Source organism: Cnephaeus nilssonii (genome assembly GCF_951640355.1).
Source record: "Cnephaeus nilssonii genome assembly, chromosome: 7".
NCBI classification, from domain to species: Eukaryota; Metazoa; Chordata; class Mammalia; order Chiroptera; family Vespertilionidae; genus Cnephaeus; species Cnephaeus nilssonii.
The window spans coordinates 32,921,749-32,945,173 of record NC_137078.1 but is presented as its reverse complement, the minus strand read 5'-3'; the positions used below and the strand labels follow the sequence as shown (position 1 = coordinate 32,945,173).

At 49.6% G+C, this 23,425-nt stretch overlaps 1 long non-coding RNA gene across 1 annotated transcript in view; it reads right to left on the bottom strand.

The window, feature by feature from the left end:
* Window positions 1–5,920: 5,920 nt before the first annotated feature.
* The window catches only part of LOC307102569, a 60,605-nt gene continuing 43,100 nt past the window's right edge, over window positions 5,921–23,425 (bottom strand). Inside the window, exon 3 of the long non-coding RNA XR_013813739.1 lies at window positions 5,921–8,091. This is a non-coding gene — a long non-coding RNA (uncharacterized lncRNA). The remainder of the gene's footprint in view (window positions 8,092–23,425) is intronic.

Below are 23,425 nucleotides of genomic sequence, written 5' to 3'. Positions count from 1 at the left end.
TAAAGCAAAATTAATACAGGTTTATAAAAGCAAAGCGATATAAACCCTCGGGACAGGAAAAGGCATGGCACAGGCAGAGCAGCGCGGAGCGGCGGCAGCTGGCCGGGCGACAGGAGGCGTGTTGGACACAGTGGCCTTCTTTGCCCCCGTCTCTTTCTGGGCCCACCCCCAGGGCTTCTTTCAGAAGATGAATTTGCTTCTATCAGTGCTGTCTACAGGCCCCCAGGACGCGGAGGGTGGCCCTGGGGTCCAACCTTCTCCTGGTGGCTCACAGTCAGGTGGTGGGTGTCTGAGGCAGGAGAGCCCCTTCCTGTGTCCCTGAGCCACCAGCCAGCCAAACTGATGCCTATCCCTGTCCCACGGATGCCTTCTCCGCCGAGAGCCTTTGAGGCACCCGCAGGGACCTGGCCCAGAGAAGGGGCCGGGTGAATGTGGCTGAAGGGGACGTGGTTTGGAGTGAGGTGAGGAGTTAACACACGGCTTCATCCACAAAAGAAACACAACCTTTCCTAAAGGTATTGACCTGTCCCACGTGCACTTTAGGAAAGAAATTCTCATGATGGAACATCTTGGGGCCAATACACATTCCACCCCCGCCCCTCCGTGCATCCACACCACTGCAGCCGAGCCACACCCCCTGCTAGTACTACCTTTACACAGTGCACGGGTCCTGTTCGAGATTATGAGAAGAAAATGTGTGTCTAGGTGCAGAAATGGGGGGGGAGGGGATCTGAGGGAGGGGAGAGAATGCATGCAGGGAGGGAGAATATTGACAAGAAATCCAAGCGCAGAGACCAGACAGAATCGTACAAACCACTGCAGACCACTTGTCTCCTCTCTGTGCCCCCAACTTACCAGCTCAGGCTCAGGCTCCGGTGAGTTCCATGGCCCGCTTTGCACAGCAAGCTAACCCGGTTCCCAGACCCAGCATCTGCCATTGAGCAATGGAAGGGGTTGTCATGGCCACCAGGCCCTGGAGTAAGTTCTGCATCCTGGAGTCCTTAGCTTAGGTGCGGTGGGGACAACAGGTGCCCTGTCCCTGATCTGACTCTGCTGCTCCAGTCACAGAGCTCTCTGGGAGGCAGGCTCCAAGCCAAAACACTTCATTACGACCGGAGGTCAGATAACAGCCCCAGCCCTCTTTGGAAACCCCACACCAGCCAGTGGCACGGAACCGACCAGGTCCCAGCCCTCCCAGGAGCCCCAGGCATCCTATTTCAGCACACCTTTGCTTCAGCTACTCCCGCAGGAAGGACGGGGCTTGCTCCCACCTTGTTTTTAATTTCAAGAATACTGAAATCCCCTGAGGAATACTCATGTTTTCATCGCAGTCAGAGTGGCGGCTGCCTACGCACTTCAGAGGCTTCAGACCTGATCCCGGTCAAGCCCAGCACTGCCGTCTCTGGGAGGCAGGCAATCAGGGCTGGGCATCAGCGAAGGGATACTGCTCTCTGAGGTCCAGGTGTGCCCTCCACAGCGCGGATAGCTGCTCAGGAGTTACAGGATGTGGGGTTTGGGTCAGGTAAAGCCCTCCTTCAGTTGCCAAAGGAGAGGTAGATTATATACACAATCTTGTGTAGTGAGGCGTCTTATTTGGAGAAATGAAGAACACACTCATAACATAGAAAACTACTTTTAAAAATTATTTGTTTTTAAAGATCAGCTGTGTGTGTGTGTGTGTGTGTGTGTGTGTGTGTGTGTGTCAGGGATTTTTTTAAAGTGAAACATCTGGGCCCTGGCCAGGTAACTCAGTTGGTTAGGGCATTGTCCTGACATGTCAAGGTTGGGGGTTCAGTCCCTGGTCAGGGCACATATAAGAATCAACCAGTGAGTGCATAAATAAGTGGAACAACAAATTGATGTTTCTTTCTCTCTATCTTTCTCTCTCTCAACAAATAAATAAAATTTTAAGTAAAACATCTAAGCATGCTTTCCAATCCTATATAATAAAGAGGTAAATGCAAATTGACCATCACTCTAACACACAAGATGGCCACCCCATGTGGTCAAAGATGGCCACCACAAGATGGCCGGCAGGGGAGGGCAGTTGGGGGGGACCAGGCCAGCAGGGGAGGGCAGTTGGGGGGGAACCAAGCCTGCAGGGGAGGGCAGTTGGGGGGGACCAGGCCTGCAGAGGAGGGCAATTAGGGGTGACCAGGCGTCAGGGGAGAGCAGTTAGGGGCAAGCAGGCTGGCAGGGGAGCAGTTAGGCGTTGATCAGGCTGGCAGGGGAGTGGTTAGGGGTGATCAGGCTGGCAGGCAGAAGCAGTTAGGGGCAATCAGGCAGGCAGGCAGGTGAGCGGTTGGGAGCCAGCAGTCCTGGATTGTGAGAGGGATGTCCCAGTGGGATCGGGCCTAAATGGGCAGTTGGACATCTCTCGAGGGGTCCCAGATTGGAGAGGGTGCAGCCTGGGCTGAGGGACACTCCCCCTCTCCCCATGCACAAATTTCGTGCACCGGGCCTCTAGTCATATATAAAATACCAATTACATTTACATAATGCATTATGGTTTACAAAGTACTTTTGCATGCTCATTCATTCAGTCAACAAATCTTCTTGAGGCCCTGCAATGATCCTGACACTTCCTTAGCTCTGGTGGAACAGTGTTGAACAAGGCAGTTGAGACCCTCCCCCCCACTACCACTGAGTTCACGCTCTAGTTGGGGAGACAGATCATAAATGGTGGGAAGTGCATCAGCAAGGGAAGTTCAGGGTGCAAGAAGGGCTTTGCAGATGGTAAGTCAGGTAAGGCGCTGCATCTGTTCAATGTGGCAGCCATTAGGCACCCATGGAGATTTAAATTTAAGTCTAAATTAATATTAAAATTATATAAAATAAACATTTAGTTCTATTTTAAGTGTTGAAGAGCCACATGTGGCTAGTGGTCTAAATAATGAACATTTCAATGAGCTAGAGAGCGACTTGGGCTAATTTAGACTGAGGAAGGCCTTTCTGAGGAGGTGCCTTGAGTTGAAACCCCAAAATGAGAAGAAACCAACTCCCCCCAGACCTGGGTGGGATCGAGTGGAGTGGGCACAGAGTCCAGCACTCCAGGGCAAAGGTCCCGATGTAGGCACGAGTTGGGCACATGTGAGGAACAGAAAGGAGGCCGGTGTGACTGGAGTGTAATGAGCTGGAGGGTGTGGAGAATGGAGAAGGGAGAATGGTGAGGGAGGTCAAAAGTAATACTAAAAACAGCCGGCGGCTGCGGAGTGCTCGCTGTGTGCCAGACATCTCTGAGGTGGGTACTGTTGTCCTCCTTGCGCGGATGAGAGCCCTGAGACAGAGAATTAGACACACTCAGCCAAAGTCACACAGCTCCTGCGGGGCAGAGCGGGTTTCAGCTGGGCGGGCGCCGTGGAGAGCTCGGCCCTCTGCTGCACCGGCTCTCCAAAGAGACAGGGCTGGCCCTGACGTCCTGTGACGAGTTGGGACCCTACCTGGATGTGACAGGAAGTCACTGCAAGCTTTCCGGCTGGGGACTGACCCAGTCGATTGCACTATTGAGTGACTGGTGTCCTCCTAGGGGGCAGAATAGATTGTGGAGGAAGCTGCCTCATTAACCCAGGCAGTGACATCACTGTGGCTCTGACTGGGATGGCAGCAACGCTCTGTTTTTATTTTTTAAAGCTTCTTGGACATTGCACTTTTGTTTTTCATGACTTAACTTACCTTCAAGAACTTTGGCAGATAAATCAATGCATCTTTTCTAAAAATCTTAATACTCATTTACTGATAGGAAAGCCAATTTTCCCTGATCATACCTAATTCCCATTCAAGTAATCTTTTCTATATTCCTTAGACCAGTGGTCGGCAAACCGCGGCTCACGAGCCACATGCGGCTCTTTGGCCCCTTGAGTGTGGCTCTTCCACAAAATACCACGTGCGATTGAAACTTTGTGGCCCATGCACAGAAGTCGGTTTTTGGCCTGGGCGAGTCTATTTTGAAGAAGTGGCGTTAGAACACTCAAGGGGCCAAACAGCCACATGTGGCTCACGAGCCGCGGTTTGCCGACCACTGCCTTAGACTGTTACCAAATTAAACCAATGATTTTTCCAAACTGGGAGGTTGGCTCGGGCTCCATCCAGGGTCCTTTCCAGCCAGGAGAAGGGGCTGAGTGGGTGGGAAGCCCGGGTGAGGGAGTTTGTGGGGAAGAGAGGCTCAGGGACTGTGCAATGCCTAAGCATCCTGATGTTGAGCACTCGGAGGGGCAGGCACCGCAGTGATAATCAGGGCTCCCCAGGCCAGTTTATCGGGTGATGTGGACTTGGGATGTGGTGCCTGTGTGTTCCAGGTCCTTTTGTAAACGACAGAATAAAAGCAAACTGACAGACCTCCCAGGGAGGGCTGCATGAGTCCTATTTCATATCAATCTTCTCTGAGCTCTTGCAAACAGTTGCCTAAGGTGTTTATATAAAATGCAACCTGTAATCGCCTCCATCATCAAATTCCTTAGCACTCTCTCTCATCCAGGTCTTGTTGTTTCGTCAGACCTTCTCTTCCCAGAAGTGATGGGATAAGGGGAGTAAGATGACTCAACTGGTGTTTCCTTCCAGCCACGGCTACCTTCTGAGGCCGAGTGTGGTGAGGGGAGGTTCAAGTCAGGGTCACCGAACTGGGGTGCTCCCCACACCTTACTCCCTTTCCCCTCAGTCAGGTTATCTAACCCTCCATGGCTCCCTTCCTTTATCACTAGAATGAGGGTAATTATTAATTATTGTTCTACCTCATTGTGTTGCGAGAATTAAATAAATTAGGATTAAATAAGTAAAACGGAACAATTAGCATTGTTAGCTATGACATCATATCACTATTACCGGGAGGGAGAGGCTGGGAAAGGAGGTGCCAAATCCAAACCCCAGGCTCCAGGCTCCAGTGAGTAAGGGTGCAGCAGTCACCCCGGAAGCAGCCACCCCGGAGCCTCCGCAGGTTAGTCAGGGGATTCTCCTGGGCTCCAGGGCCCCAGAAGTCACTTCCTAGGCTGGATCAACACCACCCTCAGCCCGGCGGCTGTTTCCACGGGCTCAGCATCGCCAGGCTCAGGGCACAATGGCAGCGGGCGGCGTTCCTCCCTTGCCTGTCCCCTGCCTCCTGAGGCCGGCTTCAGGCAGAGGCAGCTGCTCCTCCGGAACGCAAAGCAAAGGCCTTCTCAGTTTGGTGTGAGGAAGCTGAGGGAGGTCAGGCAGGGCTGGGCGGCTCTCTGTGGTTCTGCCAGAGGGTGAGTAACCCCAGAGGCTGGTCGGACCCAGCTCTGTGGCCTCTCCTGGGTCTGCCTTCCTGAGGCTGTGGAGCTAACACTGCCCAACCCAGATGCTTCTTTGCTGGTTGTCTCAACAGCTGACGATTTAATTCTCAATAACGCTGACTCACAGGTCAGCAGTTCCCTTCTTGGCCAGAGCAGTCTTATACAGATTAGGCGTTTCTCCACCAGGTAAAGGAAGGTCTTTACTTTTCAGTATAAGTAGGGGGAGGCAAGCAAAGTGTTGTGATTAGGAGCACAGACTTGGAGCCAAATTGTCTGAGTTTGAATCTGGCTCCGCCACTTACAAAGTGGTGTGACCTTGAACAAGTTATTTAACCACTTATTGTCTCATCTACAAAATGGGGATAATAATAGTACTTACTTCACATAGTTATTATGAAGGCTACATGAGTTAACATCTATATAGACGTTAGATCTATGCCTAGCATAAATTATATGCTTACATAAATGTTGCATAAATAAATGTCCAATAATGAGGAATTAGTTATAAAAAAATCTATATAATGGAATACCACACCACCATTAAAATCTTTATTACAGAAGAATAGTAATATGGAAATATATTCATGACCATTACTAGAGTCTAAAACAAATTACAGTATATCATTATTGTTAAAAGAAAGAAAATAAATCTATGTACATTGAAAACGTGCTAAAAGTATGCACACCAAAAGGGTGTTTTTTTCCTACCTTCCAAAGTTTCTGTTCTGTATTACTTAGTAATAAGAAACAATAAAATAATTCTGTAATAAAGACAATAACAATTATTCAAATATAGCAGATGTGCATAATCCAGATTAAATGATCATGCTTTAAAATGATGATGATGATGTTGATGATGATGATGATTGTGATAGCCCCCAGCACATGGGTCATTCAGAGCTGAGGCTGAGAGGTGACCACCATCACAAGCTTTAATGATTAGCCAAATGTTACCATCAAAAAGACAAAATAATAACATTACATGTTTAGATGGGATATGACACACTATTTTCCTTCTGGGAATAATCAAAAGCTAACCATACCAACTTGGCCAGACTTAAATCTTACCTAAGCAACAGGTGGCCCATGTATGCAAAATAAACAAAGAAGCAAGTGGCCGTGTGTAAAAGCAGGAGCTGAGTGTGCTTTGCAACGTGGTGAGTAAAGGGGCAGTCACAAAAATTGCGCACATAGATAGGATGGGGTGGAGTGGAGAGAGCATTCTTCCAGCCATTGAGTCAGAGGTTTCAAGAAGGAAATGGAACTTCAGGGGCTGCTGAAATAAAGGAAGGAGATAAGCATCGTTTGTGTGTGTGTGTGTGTGTGTGTGTGTGTGTGTGTGTGTGTGTGTGTGTGTGTTTTACTGCTCACTTGAATGGAGAAAAGAATAAGTCAAGACTTATCCCCTTCAGTGTGGGCAGATTTTTCTACTCTGTCACCAAGCCACTTCTCACCCTGCTCCAAGATCTTTTAAAACCCAGACACGCTGCATCTGGGCTCTGATGGATGGGACTAATGTTAAATTTAACACTGTCAGAGGTAGTAGGGTGAATCCAAAAACCATCTCAACTTCACTGCCAGGGTGCCCTGTCTGGCTTTGCCTGGTTTTGCTGTTAACACTCATAGTTTCGCACACTCCTTTCCCAAATGCAACCGCTGCAAGATGTCATGATCTTGTTCATCTCCATACTTGTAGTTCACAAATTCTCTCCCCAGCATCCTGTTACCCTCAGAAGATGTGAAGAGCTATGAAAGAAACACAAAACACTAGTTGCAAATTTTTAAATTGTGCTGGTGGAATAAAACTTCGGACAGACAGAGATTGGTTTCAGTCCTCCCTTCAATCGTTTCCAATGTCACCACCACAAAGCCCCTAATGCAACTTACTCTAGTCACAAGCCACATTGACATTTACATGGAAACCATCATTGCAATAATTCCCTACACATCGGGACCGGCTAGAATTGCTTCCTTCTTTCCAAAGAACCAGGGGTCCTGGGGCTGCGTCGGCCCCTTCCAGGGCTGTGCCCAGTGCACCGGCAGGAGGGGGTTGGCAGGCTGTTTTGCTTTCCAGCAAGAGCTGGCAGGGATTAGAACTCCCAGATGCTTTCTGTTGATGCTTGTCGGGGATCAGCTTCTAAGCTTCAGGCTTGTCAAAACAGGGGTCACAAATTTAGTATCAGGAGAACTGGCTGCACATGGGAAGGCAGGGGAAAGAACCACTAGAAGAAGTGCCGTAATCACTTGAAAAAAGTCTTCCCTGTGTTTAGAGAAAGGAGGGCCCAATGAAGTAAGAGCTTTTTTTCCTTCCGAGAGCATCTGGTTCGAAGCCGTGGAGGAGAAAAGTCCAAGGGGGTGTCCAGGGCTTTGAGGAGGGAGCGCTCCTGGCCTCAGGCACGCTTGGTAACACCAGGCCTTCCCAGAGGAGGGGATGGCTCCCTCCTTTCCGCAGGACCTGCTTTCTGACCCCAAGAGTTAGAGAAACTACACTGATTTACAGCTGCATTGCTTTCCCCTTCTTCCTGATCCTCCCAGGCTGCGGTCTGTTCAAAGCACACGCAAGGGAAAGAGAGGCCAATGAATCTGCCTCACTGGGAAGTGGTTTTGAGCAAGCACCAACATCCTGACACACGCTTTGTCTTAAAACGGGTCCCCTGCGCTTCAGTGGAGCAGGGCTGTGGCTGTGCAGGTGTTTGCAGTGGCTCCCGGAGCTCAGCGGCGGTGAGCCTGGATAACGATGTCTCCAACTGCAGGCACCAGATGGGGCCTGCCAGTGGGGTGTGCTTCGGGCAGCCTCCCTTCACTTCTCCCTTACACAGCCAACAAGGGGGGAGTATCTCCCGGACTAGAGAGAGAAAGAGAAAACAGAGGGCCCTTTAGATGGAAAAACTATTGTGTTTTTATTTTATTTTAAAAATTTAAATTGATTTTAAGAGAGCAAGGGACAGGGGGAGAAAAAGAGATACACTGATGTGAGAGAGAAACACTGGCCGGCTGCCTCCTGCATGCCCCCACCTGGGATTGGGCCCTGACAGGAAATCTGAACACCTGGGCATGGGCCCTGACAGGAAATCTGAACCCGAAATCCTTTGGTGCATGGGATGACGCCCAACCAGCTGAGCCATGTCAGCCAGGGCAAAGCTGTTGTGTTTTTAAAAAATTCTATGTATCATTTATGAGTTTTAGATTGGTGAGGAAAATTCTTTCCCTAATCAACACAACCCTCCTACGTTAGCACTGAAGTTTTACTCCTATACCATTATCTTAGTGGAATCTATTTCCTTGATGGAGCATCATGTAATTCTCACATCGCTATCTCAAATATATATTTTTAAATGAGAAAAAAATGTTATCTTGCTATAATCAAGTCACAAACCGAATAACTCTGTTTAATGCTGTGTTTCCTTCCCTCTGCAGAGCTGCTTGAGGGAACACTCCTATCTTTAGACTCCTTTTCACTGGAGAAAAAAAGATTTGGCCAGTTTGATGCTCAAAGAAAGAAAAAGGAGTCCAGGTGCCCTGGTATTTTTGAAACAGTATAGATCCATTGCTGCCGGGACTGGGGGTGGAGGGGTGAGAGGCTGAGAACCAACAGAAGCTGGCCAAGCTGCGGCCTCCTCCCCTGCAGCCGAGGCCCTTGTTTCTGCCTTTGAACCTGCTGGAGGGGCCAGTCCTGGAAGCCGGGCAAGCGTAGCTCGGCTGGGCCTGGCATAGCTCACAGCTGTGGCTGGAGCAGCCTCCCCTGCCCTCCCCCACGAGGCCAGGTGTCGGCCACCTCTTCCTTTGCCCTTTAACGGGTACTTTGGAGTAGGGAGAACTAAAACCCCAAGGCTACTAGCTTGGAGAAACCGTATTCTAGGAGGCTCACGGGAGAACTTGGTGCAGAGACTGAGTTGCCCACTGAGCTCTGCCCCCGCCCCCAGCCCCACCCTCTGGGCAAACACATCTCCTGCATTCAAGCTGTGAACCTCACCGCTCTGCCCTAAAGGGTGGCTGATTGAGAAGAATTCCCCAAAGCTGGCCGCCCGAGTGATGGCTTGTGATTCAGAGCCCAGCACCCGGTATGGACATGGCCTTGGACTTTAGTAGTGGTGAATGACTGTAAGGCCAAATTTTCCAAACTCTCTTTGCACATCTCTATTCTTTGCCTTCCTCAGAGTTACACAGCAGATTTGCATAGGCTTGGCCATCTAACAGACCAGGGTTGGGATCTTGAATCTGTCACAAGTTCCTTCACCCAGCCGAGCCCCGGTTTCTTTTTCCACAAAATAGGGGTGCCTACCTCAGGACTGCTACAGGGTTTAAGTGCAGTGGCGCTGAGCACAGTGGCAGGCACTGTGTGAGCATCATCCCCTTCCCTTTGCCTCATCCCAGCATCACCCTGGCATTGGCTCCTCCAGCCCCAGCCCTGGCTCCCCGCCTGTCCCAGGTAAGCCACCCCTGTTCCACACCTCTCTGGGTCTCTGGAACACAATCACTGGCCTAAACATGAATACAGCTGAACTCCAATGAGCAGTGCAATTCCTGCACAAAAAGAAGGAAAGAAAAGGAAATGAGGTCAGCTTTGTGATCAATACACTTAGAGATTTCTTATCTATGTCAGATACTAGAGGCTGAAAATATAACTAAGGCAGGGGGTTCGGTGAGTTCCTGGGAGGCTGGTCTCAGCACAAGTTGATTCAGATCCTTTGGGATGTTGACTCCCATGGTGGAGACAGACTGCTGGTTGAGTGGATTCTGGGTCTAACCGAGTATTTCCTGTGGTTTAGCGTTTCTGCAGGGAGGCGCCCGCTCTGTGCCGGGCAGCGATCTGGGGAGCGAGGACACTGCAGTCAACACGATGTCCTAGCCCTCCAGGACCCCCACTCTAGCGACGGGAGCAGATATGTGAAGAGATAAATTGCAGTTTACTGAGGTAAATGCCATAATAAAAATATGATTAAAGTGCTTTATAAGCTCAAAATTCTTGTGGCAATAACTAAATGGACAGTCTGTGCATTGAAGGGACTTGGCAATAATTGATAAATAAATAAATGGATAAAATATATCTGGCCGGTGTGGCTTAGTTGGTTGGGCATCGTCCCATGCACTGAAAGGTTGCTGGTTTGATTCCCAGTCAGGGCACATGCCTGGTTGCAGGCTCCATCCCTGGTGGGGGTTGTGTAGTTGATGGATGTTTCACTCTCATATTGATATTTTTCTCTCTCTCCCTCTCCCTTTCTCTCTCTCTAAAAATCATTTAAGAAAAATAAGATACCTGGTAAAAGATACTAAAAGCAAGGACTCAGTGCTGTATGTCCATGTGGGTTACTAGCATGAAATCTACCTATTTTGTTTTGACATTAAAAAGAAGTTGAAACCCTAGAGTTGTATTGTCCTATAGTCACACATGGCTATTTACATTTAAATTAATTAAAACAAGATAAAATTTTATCTTAGAGCAACGCAGTTTAAAAGAAATTGCAATTTTTCAAACATACTAACCACATATCAAAAGTGCTCAAAAGCCACAGTGCCTAGTAGGTACCGTAATGGATGGCAGTCTCCCTGCTTAACTTCTAGAGCAGTGATGGGCAACCTTTTGAGCTTGGTGTGTCAAACTTCGCAAAAAAACTGAGCATAACTCGGATAGTGTGTCACTTTGAGGAAAAAACTAACTCCAAGACTCTAGTCGCAAATGTTTCATCCTCAGGAGCAGCAAATGTTTCATCCTCGGCATGCGGCCGTGTGTCATCAGAAATGGCTACGTGTGTCAGTGCTGACACGCGTGTCATAGGTTCGCCATCACTGTCTAGAGCAAACATTATGCTCGGTCTTATGGGCTCAATGGGTTCCTCCCACATTCAGATGTTGAAGTCCTAACCCCAAGTACCTCAAAATGTGACCATGTGTGGAGTCAGAACCTTTAAAGACGCAATTAAGGTAAAATGAAATCCAATATGACTGGTGTCCTTTAGGAAGAGGAAGTTTGGACACAGACACACAGAGGCCGTGTGAAGGCACAGGGAGAAGACGGCCATGTACAAACCAAGGAGAAAGACCTCAGAAGAAATGAACATGCTGACACCTTGATCTTGGACTTTCAGCCTCTAGAACTGTGAGGCAAATAAATCTCCGTTGTTTAAACTGCTCACTCTGAGGTACTTTGCTAAAGTACCTCAAACTGCGATTCATCACCCCTGTGTATACCTCTTTTTCTCTTCCTTTGTTTTGTGTTTCTTTTGTTTTGAACTGTTGATGATCTCTTAGAGATGTTTTCTTTACTTTTCATTTGCGAGTCTTCTTTCCTTGGCTAGATTATCAGTTCCTTAAGGGAAAAATTAAGGAAACAAAGCACTGTTTGGGGATGTTCACCTCCCTCTGTGCAACAGGCAGGACCATTTTAAAGGTGAAGAAACAGAGGCTCTGGAGACATAACTAAGTTGCCCAAGAGCTCTCAGTTGGCCACTGGGGCTGGGATTCTCAGTAGCGCTGCTTGGTTCCACAGCCTCCAGGCCCGTCACCTCACCAGCCTGCCTCCTTGAGCGCCTAAGCTGGCGGCTCACAACTACTTTGAATACCCGCAGAGCTGAGCTCAGAGCTGGCCCACAGCAGACAATCAAAAACTCTTCATGGACTTGACTTGATTTCAATAATGCAGATGGTTTGGCTGACCCAGGGCAATTAACCTGACAGCACTTCTCACATTATAGACAGATGACAGCTTTTCGGGAGAAATGTAAAGACCTCGGGTGTTATGAATCATTATCTCTTCCTCTTCCCAACTAACAGATAAAAGCTGCAGAGTTGGCCTTGACGATGCACTTTTCAGATTTTTGTCAGAACAAGCCACAAACCTTAATGCATTTGGGTAGCGCTCAGCCAACTTGCAATTATATGTGGTGACAGGGGGCGAAGATGGCATCCGCCAAGGATGTTGACATCCGCCAAGTTTCCTTTGGATCAAGAATGTCAGCGTCTTTCTCCAAAGGACAACTGTTTCACCTCCAGCAGAGAGGCCTGCAGGCAGTGCGGGCTGTAAGAGCTGCAGGAATGGGAAGGGCAAGAAACAGGCCAGGAGTGGCCTTAAGGAGTCAAGGGCTAGCTCTAGTGTGATCTAAAACAAATCTAACAACCAAACAATAGCGATTTAAACGCTCTTTAGTGGAGAAAATGGTTATAAAAATAAATCTGACCTTTAATGCTTTTCTAATTTTGCACCATGTGTATTTTGTTACCTATTGAAAAATAAATGACTTAAAAAATAATAATACAAAAAGATCTGTATAGTCTGACACCCAAAGCCTGAAACAATGTTGAGCTGATTTAATAGAACTGGCCTGGAAGTCAGTGGAGTTGAGTGTTAGTTCCTACACTGCCACTAATTATGTTTCTAAAACACAAATTTTCTCAGAAGCTCGATCACCTACAGAACAAATTCAGACTCTTTAGCTTGGCCTATGAGATCAGGATGATCTAACTCCTGCCTGCCTATCTTAGTGTAGGTTTCCCCTGAAGCAGACAATTCTTAGATAAGGAGTTGGGTTGAAGCAGTGAATGATGACTCGAGGGAGGTGGTTCCCAGAGCATGGCAAGGTGGTGGGGACGTGAGAGACAGGGAAGGGAGGAAAGCCAATAAATGCAGTATGCATTATGAGCTGGCGACTGTGGGAAACTTGGTGCAATCTCTGAGAGAGACTGTGTAGAAGATACCTTGAAATTAATTATATGACAAAGGGTGAGGAAGCTGGGGGATCTATCATTGGTTGGGACGGCGATCTAAGAGCACTAACTCCTCTGTCCTTCTAGGCTGTCACATGCAAGCTCTGAACACACTGTCATGGCCAGAGAATGCACTTAGGCAGGGACATGCAGGCACTTGAGCTAGGGAGCTACAGGTGGGCTGGCTGGATCACACAATGGCTGCAAGACTGGGCAGCTTTTCCCATCAAGAGGTGGGATATATTTACCTACCCCTTGAATCTGGACTGGCCTTTTAGAGAATAGACTATGGAGGTGACAAGGTTGTAGTAGTTCTTGGCTAGGCCTCAAGAAACCTTATAGTAACCACTCTTATTTTCTTGGAACTGTGCTGCCACTGTGCAAGTAGGCCAGGCTAGGCTTCTAAAGGATGAGAGACCATATGGAGCAGAGAGGATTAGCCAGCTGAGCACCCCCAGATCAACTAGCCCGCAGCCAACTTGCCAGCTCACCAGAGACACATGAGTGAGCACAGCTCAGCCCAGAAGGACAACTCAGTTGAGCCCAACCTAACTGCCAAGCTCATAATCAAACTAAAGAAATTATTGTTGCATTAAACCACTAAATTTCAGGGTGGTTTATTGTGCATCAAAGCTAATTGATGTAACATTTAAGTGACTGTCCTATGCTTCAGGTAAGCTCTAGAGCAGCGGTTGCCAACCTTTCGGACCTCATGGACCATCAGTGGTCCACGGACCACTGGTTGGTGACTGCTGCTCTAGAGTAGACCAGGGGCACCAAGAGCATCTACCACACACATGTATTAGTTAGCTATTGCTGTGTAACAAATCACCCTGGTGTGATAACCTAGCAGCTTAAAACAAGGAACATTATTATATGGCTTCTGAAGGTCAGAATTTGGGAGGAGCTTAGCTGGGTGGTTCTGGCTCAGGGTCTCTCATAAGGTTGCAGTCAAGATGCTGGTGGGGGCTGCAGTCAGATGAAGGTTTGACTTGGGGTGGGCGTCTGCTTCCACGCTTACTCATATGGCTGCTGGCAAGTGTCTTTGGTTCTTTCTGGCTATTGGCTGGAGGCCTCAGTTCTTCACCATGTGGGCTTCTCCATAGGACTGTTCATAGCACAGCTGTATGGTACTGGTCAGCACAGACTCACTATGGAACAATGTAGGAGCATCTATGCAAGGGTGACAATACCAGGAGCTGGGACTATTGGGGGGCTGCCTCCCACACTATTTTTTCTTCCTCATCCACCAAAAAATACTCTCTGCCATACAACCCACCCTTCACATGAATATTCATCCCCTGAATACAGTGTAATGATAACAGCTATTACTGTTTTTGCAAGCCTACTAAGTGCCAGGCACTGTGGTAGTTTATGTATAAAAGCCACGTCCTTTCTTGATCTATGAACCTTTGTCCTCCTGGGTAAGATCACCGTGATATTGTGACATAACAAGAAATAATGTTCCTGACATGAAGCTCTTAAACAACCTTGGAATTTCTGAGGGCCAGGAGTAAGAGGAGTGTCTTTTGTTCTTTCTAATGAGCCCTCTTCAACCATACCTGCCTTCACACAGGCAGTCCCTTCCCCAGGCCACAGTGCCCGATGGCAAACCAAAGTCACGGCCAACACTGAGGGCGCTGCTCCTCACTCCTGCCACTGAACAGACAAACAACGTAAAACTCCCCCTGCCTTTGTGTTTTCTATTGAAGAAATTCAGAGTCATTTTTGTTAAAACAAAGGTACGCACCCCACCCAATACCACACCCACTGGTTCTGGGAGGCTGTGCTTTAGCTTTCTTTCCTTTGGCCATTTTCTCCCTTAGGAAGAAAGAAAAGGATGAAGACGCATGTTGGAACCCCTGTGCTCCCGAGGTGCCACCTGCCCTGCCACTTGCCTGCTGGGGGTGGCCAGAAGGGGTGCTGGGGTGGGGCGGGCATCGGGGTGGGGGCAGCTGCAATGAGCCTGAGCCAACTGCATGGGTGCTGCTGGCGAAGGTGATGCCAAACCCTGGTGGCATGTACAGAAGTGGCCACCGGCAGTGGCTGGATTGGCAGCTCGGGATGTCTTAGAAGTTCAGGGATGCCTCAGGCTGGAAAAAATTTCATAGGCCTTCAGGTGGGGCAGGAAGGAAGGGTTGGGAAGGCTCCTTTGAAGTCAGCACAGTGGGGGCCAGCAGTGAGGGGGTGGGGGAGGTCACTCAGTTCCTGTCATAGCCTGCACACTGGAGCTCAGAGCCGTGGCTCAGAACCCTTAGACACGCCTCGAGCCTGGCAGATACAGCAGGAGTATAGCCCTTTTGTTCCCTCCACCTAGAAACCCCGTCTCCACTTTGTCTACCCAGAAGAATCCCAGCCTTCTTTCAGATCTAACTGGAATGTCCCCTCCCCTGGAAGCCCTTCTTGACCGCACACAGAATGCATTCCTCTGTAAGAGCAGGCTAGACTTGACCTCACATTGTGATTCTCCCTTTAATGACATCAAACTTTTCATAGAGATCCAGGGCCCAGTGGCCCAGACTCGCAGCGGTCGCCAACCAGTGGTCCGTGAGGTCTGAAAGGTTGGCAACCTCTGGCCCAGAGACCTCAGGAACAGAGTGGAACCCTCAGAGACTGTTTGTTGGGTGGAGTGAATGGAGAAGACACAAGGCATGTCTTCTATACGTCTCCAAGCAGAGAAACACCACTCACCAGGCCCCTTTCTCTAGTGGCCTCCACTTCCGACAACTGAATGCATCCCTCCCACAGATTCCAGTGGGAGCTGATCTTTCTAGCCTTTGAGTACTGCGATCCCTGGCCTCCCCAGAGGCCGTGCAGTGGCGCAGGGAGGGGGCAACCCTGTAGTAAGGATTCCTTGGGTTCAAATTCTGTCTCCACCCCCTACCAGCCTTGTGGCTCTGGGCAGGTTAGAAGACAGCAGAAGTACCTACCATGAGGGCCTGTAGTGAGGACTGAGAAGTTACTCCATGCAGGAGCAGTGTCTGGCATGTAACAAGCATTCAGTAATGTAGCTATTATTATTATTACTGCTACTAGAGGCCTGGTGCACGAATTCGTGCACAGGTGGGGTCCCTCTGCCTGGCCAGCGATAGGGGCCAATCAGGGCTGTCTTTCCCAGTCCCGATCTGGGCCAGCCGGCCAGGGGGAGGGACCAAGGGAGGTTGGCTGGCCAGAGGAGGTTGGCTGTAGGGAGTGCACTGACCACCAGGGGGCAGTTCCTGCATTGAGCATCTGCCCCCTGCTGGTCAGTGCTGTCATAGTGGCTGAACGACCTGTCAACCGGTCATAATGGTTGCTTAGGCTTTTATATATATATATATATATATATATATATATATATATATATATATATATATATATATATTATTTGCTCTGTCTTTTCCCAGTCGCAGAAACACAGTGCAGACGATCTCAGGGACTATCCCGAATGTGTCCGGGGACAGGGAGTGGGCTGAGGGCTGGCCATCACTGCTGTTCCCAAGGCTCAGGCCAGGTCCAATGGAGAGAGGGTAGCCCTAGGAAAAGCCTCTACAAGGGAGGGGGTTGGGATGAACCCGGCTCCCAGTGGCTGATCCCCGGTACCCGGGAGCCTCCCCCAAACTCTGCACCCTGGCTGGGGCTCTAGATGAAGGCCTGCTTGCATCTCAGGCCTGCCTTTCTGTTGCTGGCCTCCTGGCCTTTGCTGCTGTCCTTGGGGACAGGCTATTTTAGGTAGCAGTCAAAATAAAACTGAGATTAACCCAGAATTCTTGGCAGTCAAACAATACCATAATTATGTGCTTTTTAACTTAAGAAATCAGGCCGCTGAAGCTGACCGGCCGGGGGGTCTGCGGGGTGCTCTGAGGATAATAAGGCCTCCATCCTGGCTGTGTCACCTTCGCACACCCTTCACAGCGGGCGGGCGGGCGGGCGGGCCACCAGGGAACTGCCAGGCCCTTAGGGACACTATTTCTCCTCTGGGAAGGAGGGTCATATTGTCTGAGCAACAATACAATGTACTTTCCCGCTAAGCGCTGGCAGGTTGGAAGGGTGACATTACTTGGTATATCATAAATTCTTGCAAAAGTCCTGTCCCTGGGGCTGGTGGCGGGAGGGAACAGAGGGGGCCTGTGTTCCAGAGCCGGCTTTTCAGGGCAGGAAATCACCCAGAGGAATGCGTTTGTGCTTTGATTGCCTACAAGGGGCGCAGACCCCTTTAGTGGGGCAAACAGGCCCCTTCCTCTTTGCTGGGAGCTGGGAGTGGGGGGAGGGGAGGGGATTAGTCACACAGAAGAGGGACAGGATTAGGTCCCAGAGAGTAAAGCCCTCCACTCCAGCCCAGAGAGGGAATAAAGAATGGGGGATTCAGGCAGAGGGGGAGGGAGTGTTGAGATGATTTCAATAAAGGTCACTGCCTGTGGAACAAAGAGGCGGCAGGGGTGTGACGAGAGGCCTGAGCAGATCCCCTGCCTCCCAGGCAAGACGTCAGACGCCTGGAGAGAGGAGGGAAGCCCCAGGCAGCCCACAGATGTGGCTGGAAAACACTTTCCCCCAGACCCTGGCTCAGCCCTGGGATCAGGGGCCTCTGGAAATACGATGCTCCTAGCTCCTAGGTGCTGGCCAGGGAAGCTGGCCCTGCAGGGAGATTGGAAATAGAAAAACACACCCCAATGCCCTCTGTGGAGGCAAACAGATGCCTAGGGTGGTGACAGGCCTTCCATTCCTTAGGGAAAGGCCTTCTGGGGGTGGGCACCCTGCACAGTAAGGGAGTCCTGCGTGGGAGGGTCCCTCTCCGCCCGCCCCCCACCCCCTGGGATGCAAATGACTTCACCATGACTTGCAGTTGAGCGCTGTGCCCTTTCGTGCACCAGGAACCCCTCACTTTCCCCTCCCCAGGGTCCTGAGACCCAGTCTTCCTGGCAGCGGGGGGTGGGGGGCGGTGTACATATCTTTAAACATGGATACCGACTTCCTGCTGGTTTCAGCTTCTTTGATTTTTATTTTTGTCTCAAAAGCCTGAACCGTCTTTCTCTGCCACACAAACCACAGGAACAACAAGCCTTGGGAGGTTGACCCTGGGGACTGGCTGTGCCCAGAGAAAGGAACCTTGTCTCAGAGACAGGACCTGAGTTGGCTAAGGGCAGGCGAAGGACAATGAGGCGGAGGGATGACGGTGAAGGAGTTTTAAACAGGTGGGACTGGAATGGAGGCCCCCCCCCACGCCTCACCCCCACCCCCCCAACACACACACACACACACACACACACACACACACACACTCACACACACACACCCTAGCTGCCCCTCTGGTAAAGGCTGATGGGTTTCCACACCAAAGGCTGCCCGGCTCACATTTTCCGCCCTGTGTGGTCTCCAATTGGAAAGGGAAGTCGCATTCCAGTGTGAAAGAGAAGCCACTCAGCCACCTCCCCCTGGGGACTTCATGGCAGCGCCTTTGTCCCCGCAGACCTGAAAGAAACGGATTGACGTTCTGTCCGGGGCAGAAGGGGCTGTGGCCGAACAGGTTCAGGTGGCCATAAAGTGATGAACAAGAGCCGGGAACCGGTCTGCTGAGCCTTGGCTGGTCCCTGGGGAGCTCAGCCCAAATGAAAACAGGGAGGCCTGGAGGGGAGCAGAGGCCGAGGGAAGGTGTGGGTTGCTGGTGGCTGGGCTCCCATCCAGCCTCCAGGGCTGGGGCATTCGTAAAGAGAGGGTGCCCTCATACTGGTCCTGTTTTCAGAGGACGTCCTGAGGGCTGCATCCGTTACCGGCCAACGGTGCCTTGCAGGCTGCTCCCACCTGAACGGTATGATGCTCTGGCCCAGTGGTCGGCAAACTCATTAGTCAACAGAGCGGCAAACCGCGGCTCACGAGCCGCATGTGGCTCACGAGCCGCAGTTTGCCGACCACTGCTCTGGCCAATCTGTACAGGAGCCCTGGTTAGTTGGGTTGTCTAGAAAACTCCCAGGAGATAGCTCTTTACCCAACTGGTACACCTAAGCAGGGCCTGCAGAGTTCAGAAAGCTGCCTTAAATTCTTTCTCGTGCAAGAAAATGCTTGCTTCCCACCAGCACGGTGAGGCTGCGTCCACAAGGGTGGCTGGGCATCCAGTCTGAGCAACCCTGCGGGCCCTCCTGCCACCCAGCCTGACTGTCAGAGGACTTTCTCCCCTGAAAGCCCTTTCTAGTGGGTCTTTTCGGAGTGGGCCTCTTCGGGATGGGCTGCAGAGAGGATGGCAGGAGGAGGGTGGAAATGTCCCCTCTGCCCCCTGCCCCATGGCAGTGCCTCTCCTACCCCTGACCTGCCATCTGTATCTGAACACGACAGGGCTGGGGAGGGGCCCTCAGAGTTTCTCCTGCACATATCTCTGAGAGCAGCATGCCCTCAACACTCCATTAGCTGATACCCCAGGAAGCAACCTACTGAAGGGCCCAAAAAACAACAACAATGAGTGAGGGAGACATTATGAGATGTACTTTGTTTAAATGCCACGCCTCAGACAGAGCCTTCTGTCCTGCAACCCACTTCTTACCCTGCAGGACGTTTCCTCTGTATCCCATGGCACTCCCTGCCCTTTGCCACACCGTGAGCTCCGTGTGCCGACTGCCTATGTCCCACCAAGTGCAGGCGCCCAAGGGGAGAGGCTTTGTCTCTTCTGGCCACAGATACATTCTAAGCACACAGCACACAGCCTGGCGGGCACTCACAGATATGCTCTGAATGCGTGAGTTTAATATGGATATGGATGCAGTACGGTTTGTGAAATATTATAAAACTAGAAGCCCAGTGCATGATTTAATCATGCACGTGTAAGCTGTCTGTCCACTGGTCGGCAGCTCCGAAGTCCCTGGGCCCCTAGGGCGAGGCGGGGCGGGGGCGTGGTCCTCCTGCGGCCGGAGCCCAGGCCAGGGTCTTGCCTTTGCCTCCCGCCCAGGAAGGCTGGGGCCGCCACCACGAGCTCCTGCGGCCCAACTGCCGCCAGACTCCTCCCCGGGGAGCCGCGACCGCCCACCGCCCGCCCGCCGCCTCCAAACCTCCAAAACGCCGGCTCAGCTCGCTGCCCCAGAGGCCTGTCTGTGCCGCAGCACAGCCATGGCGCAGAAGCTGAGCTCGCGTGGCCGCTGGCAACGCGAGCTCAGGGTCCTGCCGGCCCAATCACCACCCCAGCCACCCCGAGTCCCGCCCCCTGTGTCACCCACTGGCCCAATCATGGGCGCAGCGGAGTGATGGTAATTTAAATATTACCTTTTTATTATGTAAGATGAAGCCTCCAAAAAATAAGCATAGATTAGGCCTGTGATGGCCTTAAAAAGGCCCGGCCTGACTTGTGTACTTCCTTCGCTGATGAAGCTGAGAATCTTTCCAAATGTTTACCGGGTATCTGCTGTGTGTGTGTGTGTGTGTGTGTGTGTGTGTGTGTGTGTGTGAAATGCCTATTTATACTTATTGCTCATTTTCCCATTGGATTATTTGTCTTTTCCTTTTTGATTTGTAGGAATCCTTTAGTCTGGAAACCTTTCCTGTAGTGATTATATGTATAGGTCCCAGCTTGGGACTTCTCTTTTTTTCTTCAGGGTATATTAATTTTAACATAGTTTAATTTATTAATCTTTTCTTTGAGGATTAGTACTATCTGTATCTTATTTAAGGAATATTTTTCTACCCAGAGGTATAAATATACCCTCTAGTATTTTTTCTAAAAGATTTAAAGTTTGGGCTTTCACATTTTATTCTTTAGTCCACTAGGAATTGATTTTGGGGTATAGAGCAAGTAGGGACCCATTTTTTACCTTATTAATCACTGAGTATCTCATCACTTATTCACCAATCTCTCCTTTCGGCAAAGATCCGCAATATCTCCTCTGCCTTATTTCAAAGCTCAGATATTGGCAGGTCTGTTTCTGGGGTTTTTCCTGCTCCATTGGCCACTTTTTTCATCCTTGAATGGATACATTTTGTTTTAATTATTATCCTATATAATAAAAGCCTAATATGCAAATCGACCAAAACAACCAGTGGAACAACCACTCACTATGACATGCACTGACTACCAGGGGGCAGACGCTCAACGAAGGACCTGCCCCCAGCCCACAGGCCCCAGGCCAGCCAAGGCGGGTGCCAGCAGGACCCCCCCCCCCCACACACACACACACCCCTGCCCCAATCACCCCACCGGTCGCCCCACAGACCAGACCTGATCACCGGCCAGGCCTAGGAACCCTACAAATTTCGTGCACCAGGCCTCAGTAGCTTTATAATAAGCCTTGCTCTTTGGTAGGACAATTCTCTTTTCCTTATTCTTCTCCTTCAGAGGTTCTTGGATATCCTTAACACTATAGTCCATCTAAATTTTAGTATTATCTTGTAAAGTACTTGCCAAAATTCTGGTGGGATTATGATAGGAATTGCAATGGCTCTATCAATCAGTTTAGGAAAAATCACTATCTTTATGATACTGAATTTTCCTGTCCATGAATACAGATTACCTCTTTGTTTTTTTTCAGGTCTTCTTTATTTTTATTTTTTTTAACCATATTTTATTGATTTTTTACAGAGAGGAAGGGAGAGGGATAGAGAGTTAGAAACATCGATGAGAGAGAAACATCGACCAGCTGCCTCCTGCACACCTCCCACTGGGGATGTGCCCGCAACCAAGACACGTGCCCTTGACTGGAATCGAACCCGGGACCCTTCAGTCCACAGGCTGACGCTCTATCCACCGAGCCAAACCGGTTTCGGCTTCAGGTCTTCTTTAGTACCTTTCAATCAAGTTATAATTTTCTCCAGATAGTTCTTTTACTCTGAACATTGTCCAGGTTGTGTCTTATGACTGATGACATCTTGGTATTCTAATTGGCAGTCCTTGCTTTGTGAGCCCTCAGCAGCCACCCCTTCCAGCATCTGGGGAAATGAAAGCCTTGGTCCTGAAATGGGGAACTGGGGACTCATCAGCATGCTCTTCCAGTCATTTCTACACTCCTCTCTCACACACGTTTTCAGTTTTAGGATTTAATTTCTGAAACACTTGAACTTTAGGTACATTTGTACAGAAATTTACAGAATATTTCAAGTAGGGATCCATTATTCAAACATCACTGAGTTTTATGTGTTAAAGTCTATAGAACAAGTTCATTTTAGGGAAGTAGAACTATTCTATCTGACTCAATTATCATGTGATTTTCCCAGGAAACAGAGTTTTCTTTCTATATATACCTCTCTCAGTTCCAGACATTCTGGCCTTCTTTCCGTTCTTCCAGATGTCTCTCTTGACTCTAGCTTGTTTTTGACACATACTGTTCTCTGCCTGGTAAGCTTTTCTCCCTGGAGTCCCACCACTGCTCCCCATACACCCGACTACTCCTGCTCATCCTTCAGCCTCAGCTGAAACCCACTCTCACAGAGAGCCCTCCACTGACACCCCTAAATTACCGCCCCCAACAGCACCTTGTACCTTCCTTTTCACGGCATCACACTTGCAATTGCTGCTTCACCAGGTCCTAGCACTGGGCCAACAGTGGGAGTGCAGAGATATTTGTTGATTTGCATGTAACCTCACCCTGCAAGGCCTGGGGTCTAGATTGAGTCTCATCTACTGCTTGATGCCTTCAGCACCCAGTGTGTACTTGTGGACACTTGCTAAATGCTTTCGAATGACTCAGTGGTTTTACATGGTAGTTATTTATATACTACACTCTACAGGTCCAAACTGCTCCCCGAATACCCAGGAACTGAAAACTTCCAGGCTATGTGGCCCCACAAGATGCTCTCCTTGGGGTCTTTGGCACCAGCCTTGAAAAACGTACCCATCTAGTGCCACTGGCCTTCTATCAGGCGCTGGAGTGAACTTCTGGTTTGCTTTAAAAACACCTCTGAGATCTTCCCCATACAAGATTCCAAAGAATATATGATACTCCTTCCTCTAGGAAGTGAAACTCCTTTCTCCACCTCCCTTGAGCGTGGGCTTGTTTTCTAAGACTAAAGTATGAAACGGGGGTTGGGGGGAATTACTACATAGCAGAGAAATGCCATCACTAGGTCAAGTGCTCCAGGTTAATATCAGTGTTATAGGGCATGTTGATAACATGTACCCTTGATACACTGTGATGAGAATGGTACTTCGCCTCGGTGGTCTTCCTCCTCGAAATTTATAACCTTAGTGTCACTATGAGAAAAGCATCAGACATGCAAATCGTGGGACAGTCTACAAAACACTGGACCAGTACTCCTCAAACCTGCCAAGGTCATCTAAACAAGGAAAGTCAGAAACTGTCACGGGGCAGAGGGGACTAAGGACAAGGAAATGCAATATGCTCTCCCAGATGGGATCCTAAATCAGAAGAGGACGCAGGGAGAAAACCAATGAAATCGGAATAAAAGGTGGCGTTTGGTCAATAACGGCGATGTACCAGTGTTGGCTTCTTAGTGTGGCAAGTGATCCATGGCAATGTAAGATATTAATAATAGGGGAAACCAGGCGAGGCACAGTGGGGAATTCTGGA